Below are 25,530 nucleotides of genomic sequence, written 5' to 3'. Positions count from 1 at the left end.
AACCATAACTCTCTTCTGAACAGTTGTACAGTGGTGAAATTATGCAATAATACAGCAACTTCATTTTTCTAGCAGTGCAAGAAAAGTTAAACTGTTTTTCATATTATAGCAGCATTTTTACTTCACAGATGTGATGATGTACCCCATATCCCTCCTTTCTGTCATTATTTCTGCTGATTTGACCACTAAATCTATATGATTAGTTAGGCATAATGCTCTGATTTGTGCAGACCACTTGCTAGGCAACACACAACATTGAAGTGAAATAAAAAAATCATATAGATGAATGTTCAGTTGAAGAAGGCATCAATATATAAAAGATACAGTTCAAGACATGGACCACAAACTCCATTACATAGGAAAGTAACATTAAAAAAACCCTAATTTTAAAACTCCCATAATGGCTCTTATGCCAAGACTTAGACATTCAAGAAGGCTGTCTCAACCCATCTTTTTCATACTTACTCGTTATGAATCACAGAAATGAACTTCTCCTCAAGCTATGCCCATCAACCTCAGTGTTTGTCCACATCCTCACGTTATTAGTCTATGATTATCTCATTATGTTTGTAATACAGTGACTCAACCTTGGCCATGCATGTTTTCGACTCACAATTGAGGCATTAAAGCAGCTGCCTTCAGTATCAGTTGAGGACTGTGAATAAAATCACACTGTAGAATGAGCATAAAATATTCTTTTAAGAAATGCATTTTAGAATTAACTACTGATCAGACAGTTGCATAAATGTTGTCACTGTTCAGTGAGCTTACTCGGCCACATGAATAATATTAGTACAATAACATGCTTTTGTAGGGCGTTATGCTTTTTTAGAGGCCCGACGTCCATGCCCAGTCTCCCGCAATGACCGATATTCGCCCTTGTCTAACTCGGGTGAATATCTGTCATTGTGGGCGACGGTATGGACGGAGGGACTCAGAAAATGCATACTGCACGACAACTGCATGTTGTTTGCATTATTATCACTTACTGAGATAAACAACACGTGGAATCACATTAAAAATATTTAATGTCATTTCAAAACGCATGACACCCAGCAAACGCGTACATAAAGAGTTGGCCTACTTTAACTTTTGTCGTGTTGGCTGGTACCACGCTGCTCTCCAAATTCGCCAGTGCGTCCTCATCAAGCTGGCTGCTTTGGCTGCTGTTCGTTGTCGGAATATCCATATTGGGACCAACGTACACTTCTCGCCTTTTCATATTTTCATGCCTTGTCTGCAGACAGTTCTTGGGGTGCGCATGCTATGATGTCATCACTTTATGCAGAGCAGGCGGGTATGGACAGGTAGCGTAAATGTAAATCTATGCTACTGGCCCAGCAACGCCTCAGTAAGTGAAAATAATGAGTCTTATCTGTTCAGAAATGCTGCTTTCACAGTGTTCTGTTGTACTTTGGGAAAATGTTAATGCAGAGCCACTGACATTTTAAAATGGTTATTTTTCAGTTCGGGTGGTGATGTTCTTTACATGAACTTTTGTTTTGAGTTAATACAAACTCATGAACATCAGAACTGGTGTAATTTTAAGTTCTGTAAATATCACTTTAATCATATAGTTGTGTGAAAATGTGCCACTGGCGCTTTTTAACTTTAGTCTGAAGTGTTCTGTGTTTAATTCATATTTTTCTTTAAAAGTGTATATTACTTTGGTGCCATAATGTATTTGCAAACATTTTCAAGTTCTGTTGTTTTGTGAATTCCACATACTTGGGGCCAAATGCAGCCAGAAATCACATATGTGTGGAAATCTCTGTTTTTGTTTTGTTTTTCTTTTTTTAGTATTTCTATACCTGTGCATGTGTACAGTTGTGTATAGCAAATGTCAGTTATTGTGAAGTGGTGTATATATGCATAAACCTGATCTCCTGTTAGCCAAGGAGGGATGTAGACACAACATAACTTTATCCCAGGGTGTTTTTGCTAACAGTCAGTAAAATTCAGCATTCTGATGTTATCAGCATGTTGAGTTGTTCCCTTGTTTAAGTTCTTTGTAGATGTGATGTATCACGATGCTGTTGATTGTTGGGAGGAAGGCAAATGTTATATTTATTCCCTCACTTTTTCAAGTGTTTTAAGTTGTTCTAAAATTCTACAGACTACCTTCTAAGTGATAAATTTTGCAGTATTAACATGGAGGCAAGTGCATGTGGTCCCAGTGAAAATAATGTCCACTGAATTCTACCACAGTGTGAATTAACTATAATGTTGATTTAACACTGGTAGAGTTAACACTGCAGTGGTTGACTTAATGTTATTTTGAATTGGACCATGTGCAGTCACTGAAGTGTTAATTTCACACTTCAAATTTTACTATGTAGCTTTTATGTGACTTGGTAATTCATGATTCTTGGTAAAACAGTAACATGTTCATAATGATTTGAGTTTATGAATGCAGGTGTGGTAACAGCTGATTTTACTCAGGTGTCTTCTCTGCTTTATGAAACCAGGCTATTTAACTGGATGACATGCAATGTTACTGTTAAACTGTTGTTTTTCTTTGATTCGGTTGATGGAGGTTTCAGATTTTAACTAAATAAAATGGTTTCAACCTGTTATTAATCTTTGTCTTTTTCATGCAACAGGTGAAAGTTTGATCTGTTAATGGCAAAAAACTGCTGTTCTTTGTATGTAGGGTGGATTCCTTGAATATATCCATTCATCCATCCATTTTCTATGCCTGCTTACTCTAATTAAAGGTCACGGCAGAGGTGGGGGGCTGGAGCTTATCCCATCAGTCATTGTCCCTTCCTCTGTTTTCAAAGATGAGCATATTTCTCCATATGTAAAATAAGCTTAAAGACTACATGATAAATAAATGTGAGAGTGGCACAGTTATAGGCGAGGATGGTACAATGTGTGAAGGAGCCTAAAAATGGGTTTTCACATGGCTGGTCAACCCAATGCAGTGGTGAAAGAGATGTGGACAGTGAGGGCAGGGGATATGGCCGGTGGTGCCAGCAAGGTGCTCTTTCAAGGCATTTTCTCTGGGCCTCTATGATTCTCTGTTCTTCAAACTGCCAAGCCCCTTCATCTATAGTGGATCGGCAATGGGTGTAGTTTAAACATGCTGACTCCCAGGTATCATGATTAATGCTGCTCTTCTTTAAGGTGGCCTTGAGGGTGTCTTTGAATTGCTTGCACATTCCACCATGGGAGCACTCCCCAACAGTAGACTTACTGTAGATTATGCACTTGGGTAGACGATGTTCTGGCATCCATACAACGTTGCAGGACTTCAGTGTCTTGGCATATAGTCTTGCCATCTGACCCGCAGAAGGCAACACAGTAGGTGCATGTGGGTGCTGTTGAGGGCTTGGCATGGTGGGCTTAGACTGTCTGTCTCAGAAGCATGCAACAGCGAAGGCACTACAACAGCTCAATAAACTTTAAGCTTAGCTCTCAGGGTGATACCGTGTCGGTCCCATACCTTGGATCATAGTCTACCAAAGGAGGCACATGCTCGAGCGACTCTAAGGGACACTTCCTCATCAATGGTGGCTAATTTGGAGAGAGTGCTGCCTAGGTAGGTGAATTTTTCACAAGGGGCAAGTTTATGAACATCAACATGTACATTTACTTCAAAGTAGGGTTCACCTGGAGCTGGTTGCTACAGAACCTCTATCTTTTTTACACTCATGGTGAGGCCAAAGTTTTTACAGGCATTGGAGAAGAAAGTTGTGTTGCATATCCTTTTCATTGGTGGCACAGAGCGCACAATCAGATTTGGCAAAGAAGAGATCCCTGACTTTCGTATTTGACTTTTGGCTTGGAGGCGCCGCAGATTGAACACCTTTCCATCTTGCCGGTATTAAATGCCAAGCACCCACAGTCTCGTCACAGAAGGCATCTGTCAACATGGCATCGGACGTCATACTAAAAAGTCATAGGGTGTGAGGGAGGGTACACGCTGGACATGATGCCAGTCTTTTCTTGAATATTTCTGTCAAAAAAAAAAACACTTGAGATTTAAGAGTCTTTATGCTTGCCTTCCTTCTTGGTCCCTGTGAGAAGTTTTGGAAATACTTGGGGTCAGCTGTGCAAAGTAATGGAGAGTGTGGTAGAGAGGTGAAGAAGAGCGTAGGCAGGATGGAGTGGGTTAGAGAAAGGTTTGTGATTAAAGAATATCAGCAAGAGTGAAGGGGAAGGTTTACAAGACAGTAGTGAGACCAGCTATTTTTTACGCCTTGAAGACAGTGGCACTAACAAAAAAACAGGAGGCAGAGATGGAGGTGGCACAGCTGAAGATGCTGTGATTTTCTTTGGGAGTGATGAGAATGTACAGGCTTAGGAATGAACATATCAGAGGGACAGTTCAGGTGGAATGGTTTGGAAACAGTCTGAGAGGCAAGCTTGAGAGGTTTGGACATGTACAACCCCTGGCAATAATTATGGAATCACCAGCCTCGGAGGATGTTCATTCAGTGTTTAATTTTGTAGAAAAAAAAAAGCAGATCACAGACATGACACAAAACTAGTCATTTCAGATGGCAACTTTCTGGCTTTAAGAAACACTATAAGAAATCAGGAAAAATAATTGTGGCAGTCAGTAACGGTTACTTTTTTAGACCAAGCAGAGGGAAAAAAATATGGACTCACTCAATTCTGAGGAATAAATTATGGAATCACCCTGTAAATTTTCATCCCCAAAACTAACACCTGCATCAAATCAGATCTGCTCGTTAGTCTGCATCTAAAAAGGAGTGATCACACCTTGGAGAGCTGTTGCACCAAGTGGACTGACATGAATCATGGCTCCAACACGAGAGATGTCAGTTGAACAAAAGAGAGGATTATCAAACTCTTAAGAGGGTAAATCACGCAATGTTGCAAAAGATGTTGGTTGTTCACAGTCAGCTGTGTCTAAACTCTGGACCCAAATACAAACATGGGAAGGTTGTTAAAGGCAAACATACTGGTAGACCAAGGAAGACATCAAAGTGTCAAGACAGAAAACTTAAAGCAATATGTCTCAAAAATCGAAAATGCACAACAAAACAAATGAACGAAATGGGAGGAAACTGGAGTCACTGTCTGTGACCGAACTGTAAGACACCGCCTAAAGGAAATGGGATTTACATACAGAAAAGCTAAACGAAAGCCATCACTTAACACCTAAACAGAAAAAAACAAGGTTACAATGGGCTAAGGAAAGCAATTGTGGACTGTGGATGACTGGATGAAAGTCATATTCAGTGATGAATCTCGAATCGCATTGGGCAAGGTGATGATGCTGGAACTTTTTTTTGGTGCTGTTCCAGTGAGATTTATAAAGATGACTGCCTGAAGAGAACATGTAAATTTCCACAGTCATTGATGATATAGGGCTGCATGTCAGGTAAAGGCACTGGGGAGATTGGCTGCCATTACATCATCAATAAATGCACAAGTTTACATGATATTTTGGACCACTTTTCTTATCCCATCAATTGAAAGGATGTTTGGGGATGATGAAATCATTTTTCAAGATGATAATGCATCTTGCCATAGAGCAAAAACTGTGAAAACATTCCTTGCAAAAAGACACATAGGGTCAATGTCATGGCCTGCAATAGTCCGGATCTTAATCCAATTGAAAATCTTTGGTGGAAGTTGAAGAAAATGGTCCATGACAAGGCTCCAACCTGCAAAGTGATCTGGCAACATCAATCAGAGAAAGTTGGAACCAGATTGATGACGAGTACTGTTTGTCACTCATTAAGTCCATGCCTCAGAGACTGCAAGCTGTTATAAAAGCCAGAGGTGGTGCAACAAAATACTAGTGATGTGTTGGAGCGTTCTTTTGGTTTTCATGATTCCATAATTGTTTCATCAGAATTGAGTGATTCCATATTTTTTTTTTCCCTCTGCTTGGTCTAAAAAGTAACGTTACTGACTGCCACAATTTTTTTTCCTGATTTCTTATAGTGTTTCTAAAGCCAGAAAGTTGCCATTTGAAATGATTTAGCTTTGTGTCATGTCTGTGATCTGCTTTTTTCTACAAAATTAAACAACTGAATGAACCATCCTCCGAGGCCGGTGATTCCATAATTTTTGCCAGGGGTGTATATAGGAGGGACCCAGGTATATAGGGCCAGTGGTGTCCAAACTATTCCAGAAAGGGCCGAGAGGTGCAGGTTTTCTTTGCAGCCACTGACTTCAGCGGGTGATTTCACTGATGAACTCATCCCACCTGCCTCAAAGGTGACATTACCTGCTGAAGTAAGTGGCTGCAAAGAAAACGTGCACCCTCTCGGCCCTTTCTGGAATAGTTTGGACACCACTGATATAGGGAGAAGGATGCTGAGGATGGAGCCACCAGCAGGAGGAGAAAAGGTAAGCCAAAGATGAGGTTTAGGATGTGCTGAAGGAAGACATGCAGGTGGTTGGTGTGGCAAGGAAGATACAGAGGATCCTCTGGTAACATCATCTTATCGTGGTGAAGAGGATTGTGTGTCCCTATGAACGTTGCCAGCTGTGTTGTCTGGAGCCTTCGTGCTCCTGGTACGTTCTCCCATGGCAAATTGGTCTCAGGTGAGGGGCCAGACTAAAGGTGCCTTGACACTTGCACATATTTGATCCCCGCAGTGGCACGCATCTGGTGTGCCAGTGCGTAACCCATTGTAAAACTGTATGTGAGCTGTGCGCGGCTGCCTGCCAGTGCGCAACGAAAATGTTGAAATGTTCAAACTTCTGGCATGATGAGATGTACATCTATAACGGCCTCTTCACACATAACATGATTGAAGCCGACTTGCACACGGAGGAATTGCATGCCATTTGTGAAAAATTGGAGCAGCCTCTAATGCCTTGTACACCTGTCGCCACAACCATTTGCGCAACACCTGAAGCTATTCATGCAGTCAGCACCAAAAATAGTGAGCAGGCAACTACTGTCAAGCTGGCTGTGAAATTTGTCTAAGTGCCCCCACGACTGTGGCCTTGCCAAGCAGCACACGTGGCCTGCCAGAGTGTCGGCTCCCCCCTCAACACGTGGTGTGCATGTGTATTGTATGTGGTGTTGCTCCCCACCTGCTTCACCCGCAACATTGTGTGTGCATGTGTTTTGCCGCAGCCTCCCCCGCTCCCCATAATGCATGTAGAGTACGTGTGTTTTGTGCACCCCTGCTCCCCCCCTCCCACAACACGTGGCATGCGGAGGGTGGCACGCTTGCATGAAATGCTAATATGTATGTACAGATGGTGAGCGGCCAGCCACGTCTGGGTGCACACAGCACAGCAAGCTGCCTCTCAGCTGATCGGTGGCCAGCGACTCACTGGACAGCTGGCAATGACGGCTCAGTGCACACGACCTATTATGTTAAACAGAGACCACAACCAGGACAGGTATATAAATAATTACTACAATAACTACATACACAATTATATAACAAATGACAACAACAAAAAAAAAAGATCACATAACACAGAAACAGAGAGTGACACTTTGGTCTGTGCGAGGGGACATGGTTGCCAACAGCAGCAGCTGTTGAGATCTCTGATCCTGGCTGTCACAGCTGGGGAACACATACCGTGTTTTGAAGGACATGACCTTACAAACTGTCCACTGTGATGCGCATGTGTGTGTTTGCTGTCCTCAAGTGGAAATACATAAAACATACAGTAGTGTTAAGAATAATAGTAGTGCTGTGACTAAAAGATTAATCCAGGTTTTGAGTATATTTCTTAATGTTACATGGGAAACAAGGTACCAGTAGATTCAGTAGATTCTCACAAATCCAACAAGACCAAGCATCCATGATATGCAGGCTATGAAATTGGGCTATTAGTAAAAAAAAGTAGAAAAGGGGGTGTTCACAATAATAGTAGTGTGGCATTCGGTCAGTGAGTTTGTTAGTATTGTGGAACAAACAGGTGTGAATCAGGTGTCCCCTCTTTAAGGATGAAGCCAGCACCTGTTGAACATGCTTTTCTCTTTGAAAGCCTGAGGAAAATGGGATGTTCAAGACATTGTTCAGAAAGAACAGCGTAGTTTGATTAAAAAGTTGATTGGAGAGGGGAAAACCTATACGCAGGTGCATAAATTATAGGCTGTTCATCTACAATGATCTCCAATGCTTTAAAATGGACAAAAAAAAAACAGAGACGCATGGAAGAAAACGGAAAACAACCATCAAAATGGATAGAAGAATAACCAGAATGGCAAAGGCTCAGTGGTGGCAAAGGCACAGATAACCAAAAAATTAACTTCGATAACAGACAATCAGATAACTGAAAGTTATCTTCGATAAGATAAAACAATAAACCACCCAAAAATGTATCGGAAGTTACAGATAACCGATAAATTCAAATATTTATCTCTGGCACATTTACAACTACTCATAAAACAAATTTAATAGCTTCTAGTATATTAAAAATAACAACAGACCCAAACAATGAGACCACACTTTTTTCTTTAACATTCTGCCCCTGCTGGAATCTCGTTTACTATCAGCGCCCCCAGCACAGAGGCACCCCGAGAGCAGCCATAAAGCCAGCTCTCTATCAATTACAATGCTCCGGTCAGGTGGAGGTCTTGAAAAATAAAGTCATGCTGAGTTATGGTTTTGATTTATAAATAACATTACTACCGATAGAATAACTCCATTAATGTCAATTCTGTCATTTGTACAAAGTTAAATATAACCTATATCTTTAATGCTGAATAATGCACTAATTCTGAGGTTTTGTAACAAACAGACAGATCGCAAAGGATTCTGGGTAAACGTGCCTCTGCTAAACACTGATTGGTTCAGTCATTCATTATGTAAACCAACACGTTAATGTGATGTCTGTTGTGTGTCGGTGCTTGAAGATAAATGTGCTTTTGTAAAATATTACATTTTTTTATTTGTAAAAACAGGCATTTTTACGGAGCCCTGGAAGTGTCATTGCATAATGTTTTGCATGTGGAGAGACTGTGCGCACGTTTTATGATGTTGTAAACGGCTTTTACCATGTGCGAGATGATTTTTCATGCAGGACTTTTTGGACCGATGTTTCAGGTTAATCGTGCGTCCTGCATCATGTAGTAGTGTATCGTTTCAACAAGACAATGACCCCAAGCACACTAGTAAACGCGCAAATCTTTGTTCCAAACAACAAAATTAATGCCTCGCAGAGGAGTGCTAAAAAGCAGTTTGAACATACTAGTTTTTGAGTTTGCAGCGTCAACAGCAGATGCTACTATTATTGGAACACCCCCTTTTCTACTTTTTTTTTTTTTACTCATAGCCAATTTCATAGCCTTAAGAGTGTGCATATCATGAATGCTGGTCTGTTGGATTTGTGAGAATCTACCTGAATCTACTGGTACCTTGTTTCCAATGTAACAATGAGAAATATACTCAAAACCTGGATTAATCTTTTTAGTCACATAGCACTACTTATTCTGAACACTACTGTATATATGATCTCACATGGAGATAAAATGGGGACACTAAACCACGCACCCACTGGAAATCAGATTTTTTTAGCAAAATTGCAGCAGCTCTCACAACTAATTTTACAGGTTAAAATGCAAAAAAAAAACACAACCAAATTTCATCTCTCTAACACTATAAAAGAGACACTGTTCTGTGCACTCAAACCGTTAACGTAACTCATTTATAAAACTTTATAATCACGCAGCTTAAAACACATACCTCCCCAGTCAAGCTCAGTGCAGACTGACAAGGGACAGGAAATGATGGATCATGTCTGTCAAAAAGGATTTTGGTGAAATTATATACTTTAGCCACCGAAAAAAAAAGAAAAATAATAACAATAATAAAATAAAACAAACAAACAAAAAATTCCAGCATCATTTTACTACAACTGTTACATATATATATCCACTCAACAAAAATATAAACGCAACACTTTTGGTTTTGCTCCCATTTTGTATGAGATGAACTCAAAGATCTAAAACTTTTTCACATACACAATATCACCATTTCTCTCAAATATTGTTCATAGACCAGTCTAAATCTGTGATAGTGAGCACTTCTCCTTTGCTGAGATAATCCATCCCACCTCACAGGTGTCCATATCAGGATGCTGATTAGACACCATGATTAGTGCACAGGTGTGCCTTAGACTGCCCACAATAAAAGGCCACTCTGAAAGGTGCAGTTTTATCACACAGCACAATGCCACAGATGTCGCAAGATTTCAGGGAACATGCAGTTGGCATGCTGACAGCAGGAATGTCAACCAGAGCTGTTGCGTGTATTGAATGTTCATGTCTCTACCATAAGCCGTCTCCAAAGTCGTTTCAGAGAATTTGGCAGTACATCCAACCAGCCTCACAACCGCAGACCACGTGTAACCACACCAGCCCAGGACCTCCACATCCAGCATGTTTACCTCCAAGATCGTCTGAGACCAGCCACTCGGACAGCTGCTGAAACAATCGGTTTGCATAACCAAAGAATTTCTGCACAAACTGTCAGAAACCGTCTCAGGGAAGCTCATCTGCATGCTCGTCGTCCTCATCGGGGTCTCGACCTGACTCCAGTTCGTCGTCGTAACCGACTTGAGTGGGCAAATGCTCACATTCGCTGGCATTTGGCACGTTGGAGAGGTGTTCTCTTCACGGATGATGCGAAGGAGATGTGTTGCACTGCATGAGGCAAATGGTGGTCACACCAGATACTGACTGGTATCCCCCCCAATAAAACAAAACTGCACCTTTCAGAGTGGCCTTTTATTGTGGGCAGTCTAAGGCACACCTGTGCACTAATCATGGTGTCTAATCAGCATCCTGATATGGCACACCTGTGAGGTGGGATGGATTATCTCAGCAACGGAGAAGTGCTATCACAGATTTAGACTGGTTTGTGAACAATATTTGAGGGAAATGGTGATATTGTGTATGTGGAAAAAGTTTTAGATCTTTGAGTTCATCTCATACAAAATGGGAGCAAAACCAAAAGTGTTGCGTTTATATTTTTGTTGAGTATCTCTCTCTCTCTCTCTCTCTCTCTCTCTCTCTCTCTCTCTCTCTCTCTCTCTCTCTCTCTCTCTCTCTCTCTATATATATATATATATATATATACATATACAGTAGTGTTCAGAATAATAGTAGTGCTATGTAACTCAAAAGATTAATCCAGGTTTTGAGTATATTTCTTATTGTTACATGGTAAACAAGGTACCAGTAGATTCTCACAAATCCAACAAGACCAAGCATTCATGATATGCACACTCTTAAGCCCCGTTTACACATAGACGGTTTTGTCGGCGGGTAGTACATAGTTCGCGGTAGTTCCGGCTGTTTTCGCGGTGGAAAGGGGTGGAGCATTTCGCCGGCGTTTTGACCGCCATACTAGCCGCAAATACGCGGATAAAACGCCGCTAAATCCGCCGAATAAAGCAGCGTTTTGACGCCGTAGCATCCGGCACATGTCAGGCAACGGGGGATAATACCCAGTTCTATCCTTTACAATCGCAGGTTAAGATGCGCGTGAGAATGGCGGTGTTCTGCTGCCCCCGATAATGCCCTGTGTACCGCTGGTTTTATCCAGGCAAATCCTGTGTTACTCCAGGAACCTTTGCATATACGCATTTTCTTCTCCTTCCTTTCCCCTCCTCAACGTGTTGCTCCGTCTCCACCTCCCTCCCTGCCTCTGAACCAGACCTCTTGGTAAGTCCTTGCCACTGCCAATTTTCTTTTAGGAGGCACACTGGAGCTTCTCTGCAAAAATATCTGGAGCTGGCCGCGAGTGAGAGGCCTGCATGCAGCGCGCTAGCGTTTTTATACTGACCGCCACCTATCGGCCGTTTGGAACGCCGTTAAACCGGGAGGTGGCGTTTAGAATGGCGTACTGTCGCTAGCACCGCCGTTTTGTCTGCCTCTGTCGCCGGTTAAATGCCCTTGAGGACGCCGATGTGGGCTCTATCGCCGTTTTACACGCTGTTGATTAGGGATACAACGCCGGCCGCCAATTACGCCGGTGTAAACTGCGGCACCACAGGAAGGGGCAGGATGAAACCGCGATTAAAAAGTATCAAATGCCGTTGTTCGCGTTGTCCCGTCGTCACACGAATTCTCCGGGAGCACTCCCGGAATTATTCGACATGTTGAATAATTTTTTCGACGATTCCCGGTAAAGCCGGAACTAAGCCACGCCCCCTAGTGCCGGCGTTAACAACGGCGTTTGATCCTTAAGACGGCCAAAAACTCTTCTGGGACGCTTCCGGGAGCTCTTACCGTCTATGTGTAAATGGGGCTTTAAGGCTATGAAATTGGGCTATTAGTAAAAAAGGGAAAAAGGGGGTGTTCACAATAATAGTAGTGTGGCATTCAGTCAGTGAGTTCGTAAATTTTGTGGAACAAACAGGTGTGTGAATGAGGTGTTCTATGTAAGGATGAAGCCAGCACTTGTTGAACATGCTTTTCCTTTGAAAACCTGAGGAAAATGGGACGTCAAACATTGTTCATGTAGCGGGATGAAAGTCCCGGGTCCCAATTGAAAGACGTTCCCGCTAGCTTGGCCAATGGGGGAGTTCCCTTTGGCTGACCTGTAGATGAACGGTCTTTTGTGTGCGAGTCGCGTGGGTTCGATCCCCACCGTTGTCCCGGCCACGAAGGTCCTGCTGCTCAATCTGACGTCACAAACAGGATGTGGGTCAAGAGTATGCTAAATGCACCGGTGACTTCAGGACATTGTTTTTTTTTTTACCAGATACTGACTGGTTTTCTGACCCCCCCCCCCACTCTCCAATAAAGCAGAACTGCACATTTCAGAGTGGCTTTTTCATTGTGACCAGCCTAAGGCACACCTGTGCAATAATCATGCTGTCTAATCAGCATTTTGATATGCCCACACCTGTGTATAAAAAAAAAGTTGAGTTCAGCTCATGAAAGATGGGAGCAAAAAAAAAGTGTTGGGTTTATATTTTTGTTTAGTGTAGTTCATGCTGGTTGAACAGAAATGTTGCTGATCAAGAATTAACTTCATTTTCCAACATTGACTCACTCTGCCTTTGTCTCTTTAACCCTTATACACCCATCTGTATCTGTCTTCCTCTGTTCCTTTCTGTCCTCTTGTCCTTGCTTCCCCGTCCCCACCCCTTACTTGTCTGTCAGTTTAAGTGTTGTGGAGGTCAGGAGTATAAAGACTGGGAGGTCAACATGTACCACAACTGTTCTGGTCCTGGTCCACTGGCCTGTGGTGTTCCCTATACCTGCTGCATTGCTACTAAGGTATGACTGTTACTATAATGCTCATACTCTGTATGTTGTGTTTGTTTTGTGTACTTCATGACTGGCATTAGTTCTGCAAATCTACTGTTACTGTTTGACATTAAAGCTGGCTTTCCTTTAATTACTGAATGCAAATGTAATTTAATGACAGACATATTTTACTGTCACTGTTCTACTGCATTGAATACTTATTTGTAGAAGCAAATTGATTTATTAATTGTTGGTTGATCAAACTCAAGGTCTCCAAATTTTTCAGAATGCAGCAGCTCCGTATCCTAATCAGAGCTGGCAAATTTGAACAGATCATTCCATTGTTGGCCTCTCTCATTATTGGCTCCCAGTTCAGGTTAGAGTAGATGTTAAAGTGCTCCTTCTCTCTGACAAAATTGTTAATGGTTTAGCACCATTGTACTTATCTGACCTGGTGAAGTCATACATATCTGCTCACACACTGGTCTTCTGTGAGTCCCAAAGGTCTGGAAAAAGACTGTTGGTGGGTGAGCTTTTTGGACTTTGTGGAATAGCCTGCCTCTTGACACCAGGCAGGCATGTCCTGTTGACGTATTTAAAGCCAAGTTTCATAATGAAGTGGTACACTTTATTACACTTCATTATGAAACTTATAACCGCGGCTACAAAATGCCAAAGAAGCACTATGCACAATTTCTCCATACCCAGCCAGAGACGCCTATAACTTCTTCTGGGTTATCTGGGTGTTTTGGTGGCTTTCCTCACTCTTCTCCTTTTTGCACAGTCACTCAGTTTTTTTTCCATACAGATTTACCATAGAGTGCCATACTGTTTGTATTTCTTCATAATTGATGTAAATAAAGTCTAAGACATGTTCAGTGACATGGAAATGTATCCATGTAGCCATCCCCTGACTTGTCTCAAGAAAACCAACAATAAAACTGATTATTTACAGGTATTATACCAAAGCATTCCATTACTTATAATCAGTTTATAAGGAAGATAATTTTAGAAATGCTTATTTTTTTGTATTTTTGTACTTGCAATGGCATAAACAAATTAAAATGTGTGAAATACCAAGTGTTCCAATACTTTTAGAGGACACTGTTAGTATTTTTTTTTTTACGAGTTTGAGAGGCCCTTTGACTTATAGTCCAGTGTGACTTATGTACTGAAAAAATTACAGTTCACAACCAAGAATTTTCTTTGCACTTGAAATGAGAAACAATTTGATTTGGTGTGATTATGGTGCAATGCAATACAACTCTTAATGGAGACATTCATTTGCCATGATAAATGGAAAAACAGCAGAGATGGAAACTTCCTAATAGAGCTTGATTAGTTTCAGCATGCGTTTAAAACAGTTGGGTCACACTTACAGGCCCCTTCACACATAGTGCGAATATGTACAACTCCAGGGTGACACCCGTCGGAGCAGCTTGTATGAGCGCACCACGAAACATCACGCCAACGGGCAGGCATGTGCGATGCTGGTGCGACGGTTTGTGCACGTGGAAACACAGTACCACCAGCTACACAATGTCATTACACATCGTTTAGCTGGTGTGAAGAAAGAAAATAAAATCAAATTTAAAAAATATATGCTACGGTGGTTCCGTGCATGTGGAAACACAGCAGTTTTTACCCAGCAGATGTGGTTACACATTGCGCAGCTGAAGAAAAAAAATACATGTCAACCATGGGATTTGAACCTGCGCCTTCAAAAAGTTCTGATTGCCAGTCAGAAACTTTACCAAGTGAGCTGCCATTGGTGTCCTGTAAAAAGTGCTAAAAACTGCATCATATTAAGAAGCACATGGACGTATTAAAAATAACAATGATGCACCATATAAAACATTGCATTGTATTAAATCCCTCTTATCAAGCAGGCAATACAAATATGATCCATCTGTTCCTCTGGAGATGACCCATGGTCACTGACGTTCAGTCATGAGATGACATGAATGAGAAACAGTTTGCTCATCTCATTCATGTCCACATCTGCTGGCGGCATCCAGCTGGCCCGTGCGTCTTGTGGATGGCGCACCACAGGACACCGTGTCATGTGGAATACAGGTCCCCATGACAGTGAGATCACCTGCTGCGTGTTATGAACGGACGGTCGTTTTCAACCAGCTCGCTTGCTGCAGCCTGTCACCACAGTGATATATGATTTTATTTATGTCCACTTGATGACAGCAAACAGACACGAGCGTCACAGTAGTCAGTTCTTAGTCCAAATTTCACTGCGAGTACGACAGTGATTGTCTGCAGTCTGTTGTCATACCAAGAATGCAAATGGCCACACATTTTCCAAGTGTCATGCAAGCGGTGTTAGATGTTCGTGTGTGTCAGCTGGAATTTGGCCAACACCTGCTGCGACAGGGATTGATGGGCTCGTACAGTGCACACTCTCTTTCAGCCACTGGTGTGTGCAAACAATAGCAACAGGTGTATGAGGCATTGGAGGCAGCTGCGAAATTACACGGTTTGCATACAATTCCTGCTTCATGCGCACTTAATACGCAATTCGACCAAATTCGCACTATGTGTGAAGGGGTCTTATAGCATTCTTTAAACGAGTGATCATGGCGTTACTATTTTGAGCTTTTCTTCACGTTGGGCGCAAAATAAAACACAATTAACAGTCATGCTCACTTCAAGAAAATCAATACAATAAATAAATAAATAAATAAAACACGTGTTGTCTGACACAAAAAGCTGCACTGTAAAATGCCTAGGAACAAACATTCAGGACTGTGTGTTGTTACGGAGCAAATGTTCACATCTGTATGTGTGTGTATATGTATGTGCATGGTAAGACACAAACGAACAGATGTTCACATCTCTGGCAGCTGCACGGACTGGATTCATTGTATTTGCCTCTGTTTATTTACTTATTTACAGAGGTGGATTTAAGTTTAATGCGCCTTGTCTATGTACACCCACTGTGCATGCGTGCACAGTGTGCTGGACAGATGATGTCATTGTTTTATTTTTATTGGAGCACTTCCAAAGGGTCACGATTCCTTGTGTCCTGCATGCTTTATGTGTGGTGCCCGGCCACAAATGGGATTTTCTGTATGTATTTATTTTTCTGAGGACCGCAGTCTAATGCAGCCAGCTGGGGCAGGGACTGTGGACTTCACCTGTGTGGGGAACGTGGACAAGGTGATCCAGATTTGTTGTTTTATTTCATTGTCTGTGAGGACGTCACTGGAAGTTGAGACATAGCTCAGTGGACGTCATTCTGTAAGTCCATGAGTGGTTGTTCATGCTTTTATTCTTTTTTAAAATGTATTTATTTTCAGTGCTTTATCTGCCTAAAGTTGGGGGAATTTTCACAGCCTCTTTCACATAATAACTATGTAATAGTCCACATCTATCCTGAGCACTTTGTGCACAAACGTGTGGCTATTTCAGCCACAGCAGTGGCGCTGAACATAATGCATGGTGTTCACGTGCAAATCCTTTCACCTGCAAAGACCGCACAGTGCTCCTCAATTTTCACACAGGCGCTGCACGGCATGTCCATGTCTCTTGTGTGGTATGTGTGCAGACTGTTCGAGATTTGTGGCTGTAACTTTCACCGCCCCTCTGGACACCATGTGGCCAGTTGTGGACAGTTGGCCGCCATGGGTGCATGTCTTGGGAAGACTACTTCAGTGAAATTCCATGAGAAAGTTGTCACATTTACATCTGTTTTCATGTGATATTCTGTGTCCACCTCCTCCCCGTCAGTGAGATACTACCTTTATTTTGGGTAGTTGATCCCAAGAAAACTGATCTACCTTCACCACTGCTACTCAATAGGACCACACGGGTTCACTGTGCTCCCTCTCATTTACACACGTGCTCTGTCCTGCTCCAGTTGATTTTCAATCCCCTTCTGTCCAGAGTGCATCTGCACCTCTCCAGCCTTGTCCCAACTGCTGTTTACTCTCACTACAGATCACAGTATCATCTGCAAACAGCATCTGTCTTTACACTTAACCCGCACCACCCTCATATTTCTGTGCCACTCCAGACTTCCACATATAATACCACAACTCTTCTCTAGGCACCCTGTCATAAGCTAAATCTACAAACACACAGTGTAACTCCTGTGAGTATTCTCAACTTTATGCCTCTGTAGTTACCTCGGCTCTGCACATCACCATAGTTCTTAAAAATCAGAACCAGTGCACTGTTTTCTCCACTCCTCAGGCATCCTCTCACTGCCACCAAAAAACAAAGCAAAAGCCCTAGTCTTTTGTTGTAATGGAGAGAGTAAGTGGGCTTATTTCAATTTGGAACACAGTGAAGACCAGAAATTTGGAGTAATAAAGTATGTCATCTCCATTTGAACTTAGTTAAAAGTCCTGCAGCAGTAGTCTGTAGTTAGTTAAAAGAAAATTTGGTGACATGAGTAAAAAGTGAATTATGGTAATCAAAACCAGATAAGATAAAAGGCTGAATGATCATTTCCATTTTAGCTTTCAACATTACTAGTCTAAATTTAACAATGCACCATTGAGATTGTGTCTTCAGCACACCGCCAAAATGTGAATACAAATTCATGTGTTGCTTTGCAATGCATTTTCCAACCCACCAATCAAATGCCTAAATAAATGAATAACAAAAATATATCCATGAGGAAGAATATTTTTGTCTGTGGTAAATGTGGAATCTTGAGACTGTCCATTGGAGTTTGCATGAAACATGAAAGGAAACTGATATCTCTTGGAGACCACTGCGACTGGCACCATGAGATACGAGGTCTGTCCATAAAGTATCGTACCTTTTTATTTTTTTTAAACTATATGGATTTGATTCATATGTTTTCACGTCAGACAAGCTTGAACCCTCGTCCTTAAAGGGGTCCTTAAAGGGGTCCTTAAAGCTGTACTAACAGACCTTATTCTCTGTGAAGCCCGTAAAATTTTCACCGAAAGCCAGATAAATTTTTCGAATGGTTTCCAGGTGCCAGTCTCTAACAGCTTCTGAAAAAATTCTGATGGAAAAAAACCCCAAATCATTCCGCCATTTCCAGACAATGAAAATCTGACGACGGGGCGGGACCACTCCTTCCACAAGGCGTGCTCACAGGCGAAAGACGTCACCGACAGGCGTGGAAAAACTCACGCATGGGTTCAAGCTTGTCTGACGTGAAAACATATGAATCAAATCCATATAGTTTAAAAAAAAATAAAAAGGTACGATACTTTATGGACATGTTTGTATGTTGGGACTTGAGTAACAACATTGAATATAATCTCCTGTATATTACACTAGTTTTAGGATTTGTTTTGACTGAATATTATGTGTGCTGAAAGACCCAAGCTTTTAGTTAATTTTGTGTGTCTGTTCAGTAATTTGCTGTAACACTGTGCAATTACATTAGAAATGGAACTCAACATCCCTATGATGGCAATTAATGCTTTGAAATAAAACTCACTGACACTTCGGCTCTCTGGCAATTTTCTCCCACACAAAATTAAATATGCTTCCTGTAATTTAGACAGTATGCTTCACCAGTGCAATGAGAGACCAAAGTAAAACTAGTGGTTCAGACAAACAATTTGAAGTGAACAGTTCTTTACTTTTAGTTTTTCTTCAGAAACTGGAGCCATGCCTTTATCATGTATGTTCCCATACTGAGTGGTGGTCAGTAATGAGCCCCCTAGGAAGCATTGAAGGTCTATATGTCATGCATGTGCGGTATTGGCAGTAATATCACACCAAGACAGTTCCACTAAAGCCCTCATTCACTCACAAATCCCTCTATCGCCTACTAATTTATTGAGTTCATTGTTACAATATTTATGCAGCATGTAAACATCACCAAAGATCAATGTACTTTACAGGAAAAGATTTTTGTGTTGCAGTTGGTTAACATCAAATGTAACTCCACAGTGGATTTAGGAGATCAGGGTTGTTCAGATCGAGAGAGTAGAACTACACATACGTGTAATAATTAACACCTATGAATTGAAAATTGATTTTAAATTCAAAGATAGGACTACATTGATACAGAAACCCCTGAATTGATCTAAATTCATGAACCAACTGATGGCTCTATTCTTATCATTATAAATTGGTAGAAATAAACCTGTTTTGCTGATGCTTCCGTGCCTTCAAGCTCTTGTAAAGTTCAATGCAAGGCTCTCAGAGGTTGATTAGGAAAACTTTTTTTTTTGAGAGAGGTAAAAGCAAAATCAATAAATCTGAAAATGGGTGTCACTATCATGGATAATGTACCCATTTGAACTTTAAGGCCCCTTCACACATAACACAATTGAAGCTGACTAGCGCCCGAACGAGGAATTGCATGCCAGTTTTGAAAAATCGGAGCTGCTTCTAATGCCATGTACACCTGTCACTACAAGTATTCACGCACACCAGTGGCCAAAAGACAGAGAGTGCCCTGTGAGAGCCCATTCAATCCCTCTCGCGGCAGGTGTCGGCCAAATTCCAGGTGACACACGAACATCCAACACTGCTCACCGGGCATTTTTAAAAGTGTGTCCATTCACGCTGTCAGTGCAAAAATAGCACGCGACCACTTTTGATCTGGCTGTGGAATTTGTCTAAGTGCCCCCACGACTGTGGAGTTGCCAAGCAACACACAAGGCATGCCAGAGTGAAGAATGCCACTTTTGGCTTATTCTAATTTATCATGGAAAATGAATGTCTCCATTAAGCAAAGAAGTATATTGCATTGCATCATAATCACACCAAATCAAACTGTTACATAATGAAAAGGATCACCTCTTACTGTAGCCCATGTATGCATCTAGATATATATTCGATTGTTGTTGTTGTTGCACATCCCTAGTATTTTGTGTTGCACCTTCTTTAATGGAGCTTTTGCCCTGGAATAATATGTTTTGAAAGAGAGACTTTCATGGTATGTCTTCTCGATCAGTTGTCATTCTCATTTTTGTTGTGTACCATTTTGTTTCTCTTATCTTCAGCCTAATGAAGTGGCCAACACTCTATGTGGGTATAAGGTTTTGGAAAAACAGGTAAGACATCCTGCAACATGACTGAATTGATTTATATCCCTATTCAACAGAGTGGCATTCCTATACAGTAAATTTTCAGAGCAAAATAAACTGCCAAAACTACATTTGGTCACACTCCAGATAGTTTATTTAATCCTATCACAGTGTTAAATCAACTCTATCATGCTGGGAATGACTCTTATTGCAGTTGAAAAACTTGATTTGACAATAGAGATGATTTCACACTATAATAGAGTTTATTTCAAGGACATGTCACACCAAAATTATAGCAATTAAGATTTAGTCTTTAGTAACCATCCGATGATACACCAGGATTACTTTGTGCACTTCCGTGACAGGTTGCAAAGTATACAGCATTTGCATCAAACGGCTATGGACACTTCCAAAAACAAGTACTCGTGTGTTTCCGACAGTGGTGATGTAGCTGTTAGAGAAGTCCCAGCGTGCGCTTCAACGGAATGTACCTGCTAACGTTAAGAATGGAGCCACAGCTTAATTCCAACATTTACACAGGTGTGATTTTGTGTTATGATGACTCATTTTAAGTGATAACTGTTAGTTTTGATGTTTTTGATGTAGTCGCGGACACGGTAAAAGGAGCAGCCATGATAAGATTTATTGCACCCACTTGCATGGCCATTACTCACAAATGCAGCCTGTTAAAATCAAAACAAAATACTTAAAAGTGTTGTGTGTATATAACTGTGGAAAAAAGTCTAAAATAATGTTGCCTGTGAAAACAATGTCGATCTGTAATATTTCACGTCCATGTATACGAAGCTGCAATTAACAGCTGAGATGCGCGTTTAAACAGCCTGTTTGCAGGCCACAGACTCTAAGTAAAATAAATTTTACTTTCATTGTAAGCTCCATTGAAAGGAACACAAAGCGAAAGATGAAAAGAATGAACATGCCACTCACCCAGGTGTAAGATTTCCAATCAAAAAGTTCATAACATCAAGAAACGGTCACACACGCACGCATCACACGATTGCCAGCCAGAGAACAGGTCCACTAGTCCTCACACTATTGCAAGTCAGAATTTTCAATTTATTTTCATTTATATAGTGCCAAATCACAACAGAGTTGCCTCAAGGCGCTTCACACAAGTAAACGGATCCACTATACTCAGGTACGAGCCGCGCGATCACCAACAGAGAATGATGTCTGAATGCAGCTCTCCCTTCAGCTCAAGTTCTGTCATGATTGTGGCACGTTACAGTCAATTATCTCCTGAAAATGGCATCTTTGTGACTTTTTCCAGTATGAGAAATACGAGGTCTGTCAATAAAGTATAGGTCCTTTTTATTTTTTTCAAAAACTATATGGATTTCATTCATATGTTTTTACGTCAGACATGCTTGAACCCTGTGCGCATGCGTGAGTTTTCCACGCCTGTCGGTGACGTCATTCGCCTGTGAGCACTCCTTGTGGGAGGAGTCGTCCAGCCCCTCGTCGGAATTCCTTTGTCTGAGAGGTTGCTGAGAGACTGGCGCTTTGTTTGATCAAATTTTTTTCTAAAAATGTGAGACACATTGAAGTGGACACGGTTCGAAAAATTAAGCTGGTTTTCGGTGAAAATTTTAACGGCTGATGAGAGATTTTGAGGTGATACAGTGGAATATCCGGATAAAATGCTGAAACCGACTTCTTCTGAAACTTCTGTTCTCCTCACGACGTCCTGGATCAATAGAGCCTGAAATGTGGAGGTTTTCAGCTTGAAACAGGCTGACGACGGCGCCTGGGACCGCTGCGCGACGTCTCGCTCCGCAGGAAGTCCTTAAAGCGACAGTATCACCTCAAAATCTCTCATCAGCCGTTAAAATTTTCACCGAAAACCAGCTTAATTTTTTGAACCGTGTCCACTTCGATGTGCCTCACAGGTTAGAAAAAATTTTGATCAAACAAAGCGCCAGTCTCTCAGCAACTTCTCAGACAAAGGAATTCCGACGAGGGGCTGGACGACTCCTCCCACAAGGAGTGCTCACAGGCGAATGACGTCACCAACAGGCGTGGAAAAACTCATGCATGCGCACGAGGGTTCAAGCATGTCTGACGTAAAAACATATGAATGAAATCCATATAGTTTTTGAAAAAAATAAAAAGGACCTATACTTTATTGACAGCCCTCGTACATCTTAATTTTCAGGCAGTCTGCAAAACAGCGTGGTGGAGGCCGTCCACATCCATGATCACAGCGGCAGTAAAACAGCATCCTACCACACAAACGGTGTCACCACACTCCAAAATCGACAGACTGAAAACATTAAGAGTTTCTGGGTGAAATGTGTTGTCTCCTCTGTAAATCCAAGCCATTACTTTCAAATGAAAGCTCTGAAGCTTCGCTTTCAGACGTAGCAGGTTCATTTTGCTCTGTCTTGTCAGGATGTTTGTGCTCATTCTAAAATGTATGTCACACGCCAAGAAATGACAAGAATTGCAGAATAAGATGATTTCCGGAAATGCACCTGCTAATACTCAAAGTGAAAGAAATAATTACCAATAAAATACATTGACCACGAATTATTAGCAAGTGTGTGGAGAGACTTATAATCCATGAGTACTTTTATCTTGTCTTGCTAACTGGAATGTTAAAAATGTGCGACATGTCCTTCAGCTCTTGTTGGAGTGGGATTCATTGTAGGTCCTGTAGAGTGCATTTTAGTCTACAAAATTTGCTGTGTTCTTGTTTCATCCGAAATAACAAATCAGGGCACATTCTGAAGCATCACAGTAAGTTCTTGATCGATCTTTGTCAGTCTTGAACACACTTGTATACGCAGTAGTTATGGCCATCATCGGCATCAGTTTTTAAATCGGGGTAAAATTTTCAAGCTGTTCAGAAATTTCATCTTGATTCATCAAATGGGCATCATTACGCAGTCACTTCCGGGTGTTCATAGTCTTAACAGCTTCTGTCATGTTCAGACATCTTTAAAGGAGGTAGTCTTAGTGAGTAGAGCTTGAAACCTGTTTGACTGTGTTCCATCGGGGTAAAAATTTGACATAAAAGAAGTGTTTGTTGTGGTTCTGGCTGAGGAAGAAGCCAGGCACAGCTTTACTTTCATTTTCAAGTGTGCTGCCAGGTATGTGATCAATAATTCAGCCTAATAGGAGGCATGCCGGAGTATGCCATTTCATCCCATTTTTTTTACTTTTTCTGGATTGTGGGGGCTCATAATAGAATGGTGCTCTGTGGACTAGGGGTGTAAAGAGTAATGTTACTGAAGTTTATTGGGATCGAGATCTTGTTTCCCTGTAGTATCTGCACATGCTCTTTGGCTGTTCCTACAAATCAGAGATCCTCTGAGACTGTTAATGTTGCAGAATACTTTGCATTCTGATACAACCTCTATAATGTTTATCAATAGGCTAATTAACTTTCTTTGTGGCATATAGCGTCTGGAATTGCTGGAACCATCCACATCAGAGGCTGCACTGACGCTTTCTTCATCTGGCTAATGGACAACTACAAGATTATGGCTGGACTGTTCTTAGGGATCCTTCTGCCTCAGGTATACACCTTAAAGCAAGCAATTATAAGTGCCAAGGTTTGTCCAATACATGTCTTCACATACGCAACCTATATAAATATGAAGATTTATTAAAGATGAGTAGTAAAATACTGTAGTGTTGGAAAGGGAAATGTGATAAACCATAGAGAAAAGTGTTTCATCTCTGATACGTACTTCAGCAGGTGATTTCACTTATCTCCTTCCCTTGACAAAAACTATCATTAATCGGTCAAATGAGCTGATGCATTCTGTTGGGCTTTCATGAATAATTTTAAAACCACTTACCAGCATTACAGTGCATTTGGCATTCGTTTAGTGTGGGTACCTATGAAAGCTGAATGTTTTTTTAAGTCATTATCTGTCTGTCTGTCTATCTGTCTATCGTTTAGTGTGGGTACCTATGAAAGCTGAATGTTTTTTTAAGTCATTATCTGTCTGTCTGTCTATCTGTCTATCTATCTAGCTATGTATACACACACACACACACAGTTGTATGTAAAGTTTGGGTACCCCTGATGATTTCCATGATTTTCCTTTATAAATCATATGCACACTCTTAAGGCTATGAAATTGGGCTATTAGTAAAAAAAAAAGTAGAAAAGGGGGTGTTCACAATAATAGTAGCATCTGCTGTTGACGCTGCAAACTCAAAACTGTTCAAACTGCTTTTTTAGCAATCCTCTGTGAGGCATTAATTTTGTTGGTTTGGGAACCAAGATTTTGCTCATTTACTAGTGTGCTTGGGGTCATTGTCTTGTTGAAACACCCATTTCGAAGGCATGTCCTCCTCAGCATAAGGCAACATGACCTCGTCAGGTATACCAACAGGATGCAGTTGTTTCAACTGCAGCTAAAGCTGATTCCATTATGTAACACCATTTTATACCACTTTGAGTCAAGAGGAGGAATTTATTAAATCCTCTGGTGCAGTCTTTTTATTTATTTATTTATATTTTAGTGAATGTTTTATCAACTTTCCTGGTAAATTAACAAATCTGCTTGACTTTGGATATTGTTCACAAAAGCAGCTTCTTTCTCTGTCTTTGTAGTTCTTCGGCGTGATAGTCAGTTGGCTGTATATCACACGTGTTGAAGATGCCATCAGTGAGTATGGTCAATACATGGATGGGCTACTGGCATCGAACTCGCAGGAAAGATCAGCCAAAAGGCATGGCCGTGTGTCCAAATGGTTTAAATGTATGCCGGATATTGATTGACAGAATCAACCAAAAAGGACCAAATGGACTCCAACACTCGGTGTTTCCTAACTTGTGCCAAGGCATCTGTGTAGTTTGACTTTGAACGGTTTTCTACTCTCATCTACATTTTTTTTTTTTTTGATAGTAAGAATGAATCATTCAGCAACTGTAATACCCACTGTCGAGGAGTTCCCAATTTTTTTCATGCTCAGTCAACTAAAGGCAAGCAGATGTGGGAGTTGACTGACTTTGGTACAACTCTGAAATATGCTATTTCCAACACATACCAAATGTTATTAAGCTACTTTGCCTTATCTCAGGGATAAAGATAAAAACCAGTGCAACCAGTTTTACATGTAGTTAGTCCTGTCACAGTATGCAACCAACAGGCCAGTGATAACAATTTCACAGTTTGCAAAGCCACAAAATAGGTTAGTCATTCGGGAAGTTTTCTTGTATTTGCACTAGTTTACTTTTTTGTTACCATTTAAACCATAACTCTCTTCTGAACAGTTGTACAGTGGTGAAATTATGCAATAATACAGCAACTTCATTTTTCTAGCAGTGCAAGAAAAGTTAAACTGTTTTTCATATTATAGCAGCATTTTTACTTCACAGATGTGATGATGTACCCCATATCCCTCCTTTCTGTC

The 25,530-nt window shown here is 41.2% G+C and overlaps 2 long non-coding RNA genes across 2 annotated transcripts; both read left to right on the top strand.

The window, feature by feature from the left end:
• Positions 1 to 12,918: 12,918 nt before the first annotated feature.
• LOC117526369 lies at positions 12,919 to 23,580 on the top strand. Its single transcript, XR_004565275.1, has 3 exons — positions 12,919 to 13,186; positions 20,113 to 20,163; positions 23,563 to 23,580. It is a non-coding gene; the product is annotated as an uncharacterized LOC117526369 (long non-coding RNA).
• Positions 23,579 to 25,280, top strand: LOC117526360. The gene is made up of 2 exons (XR_004565271.1): positions 23,579 to 23,678; positions 24,728 to 25,280. It is a non-coding gene; the product is annotated as an uncharacterized LOC117526360 (long non-coding RNA).
• Positions 25,281 to 25,530: the final 250 nt, after the last annotated feature.

This window comes from Thalassophryne amazonica, chromosome 2 (genome assembly GCF_902500255.1).
Source record: "Thalassophryne amazonica chromosome 2, fThaAma1.1, whole genome shotgun sequence".
Taxonomy (NCBI): Eukaryota; Metazoa; Chordata; class Actinopteri; order Batrachoidiformes; family Batrachoididae; genus Thalassophryne; species Thalassophryne amazonica.
This window is presented reverse-complemented; position numbering and strand designations above follow the sequence as displayed.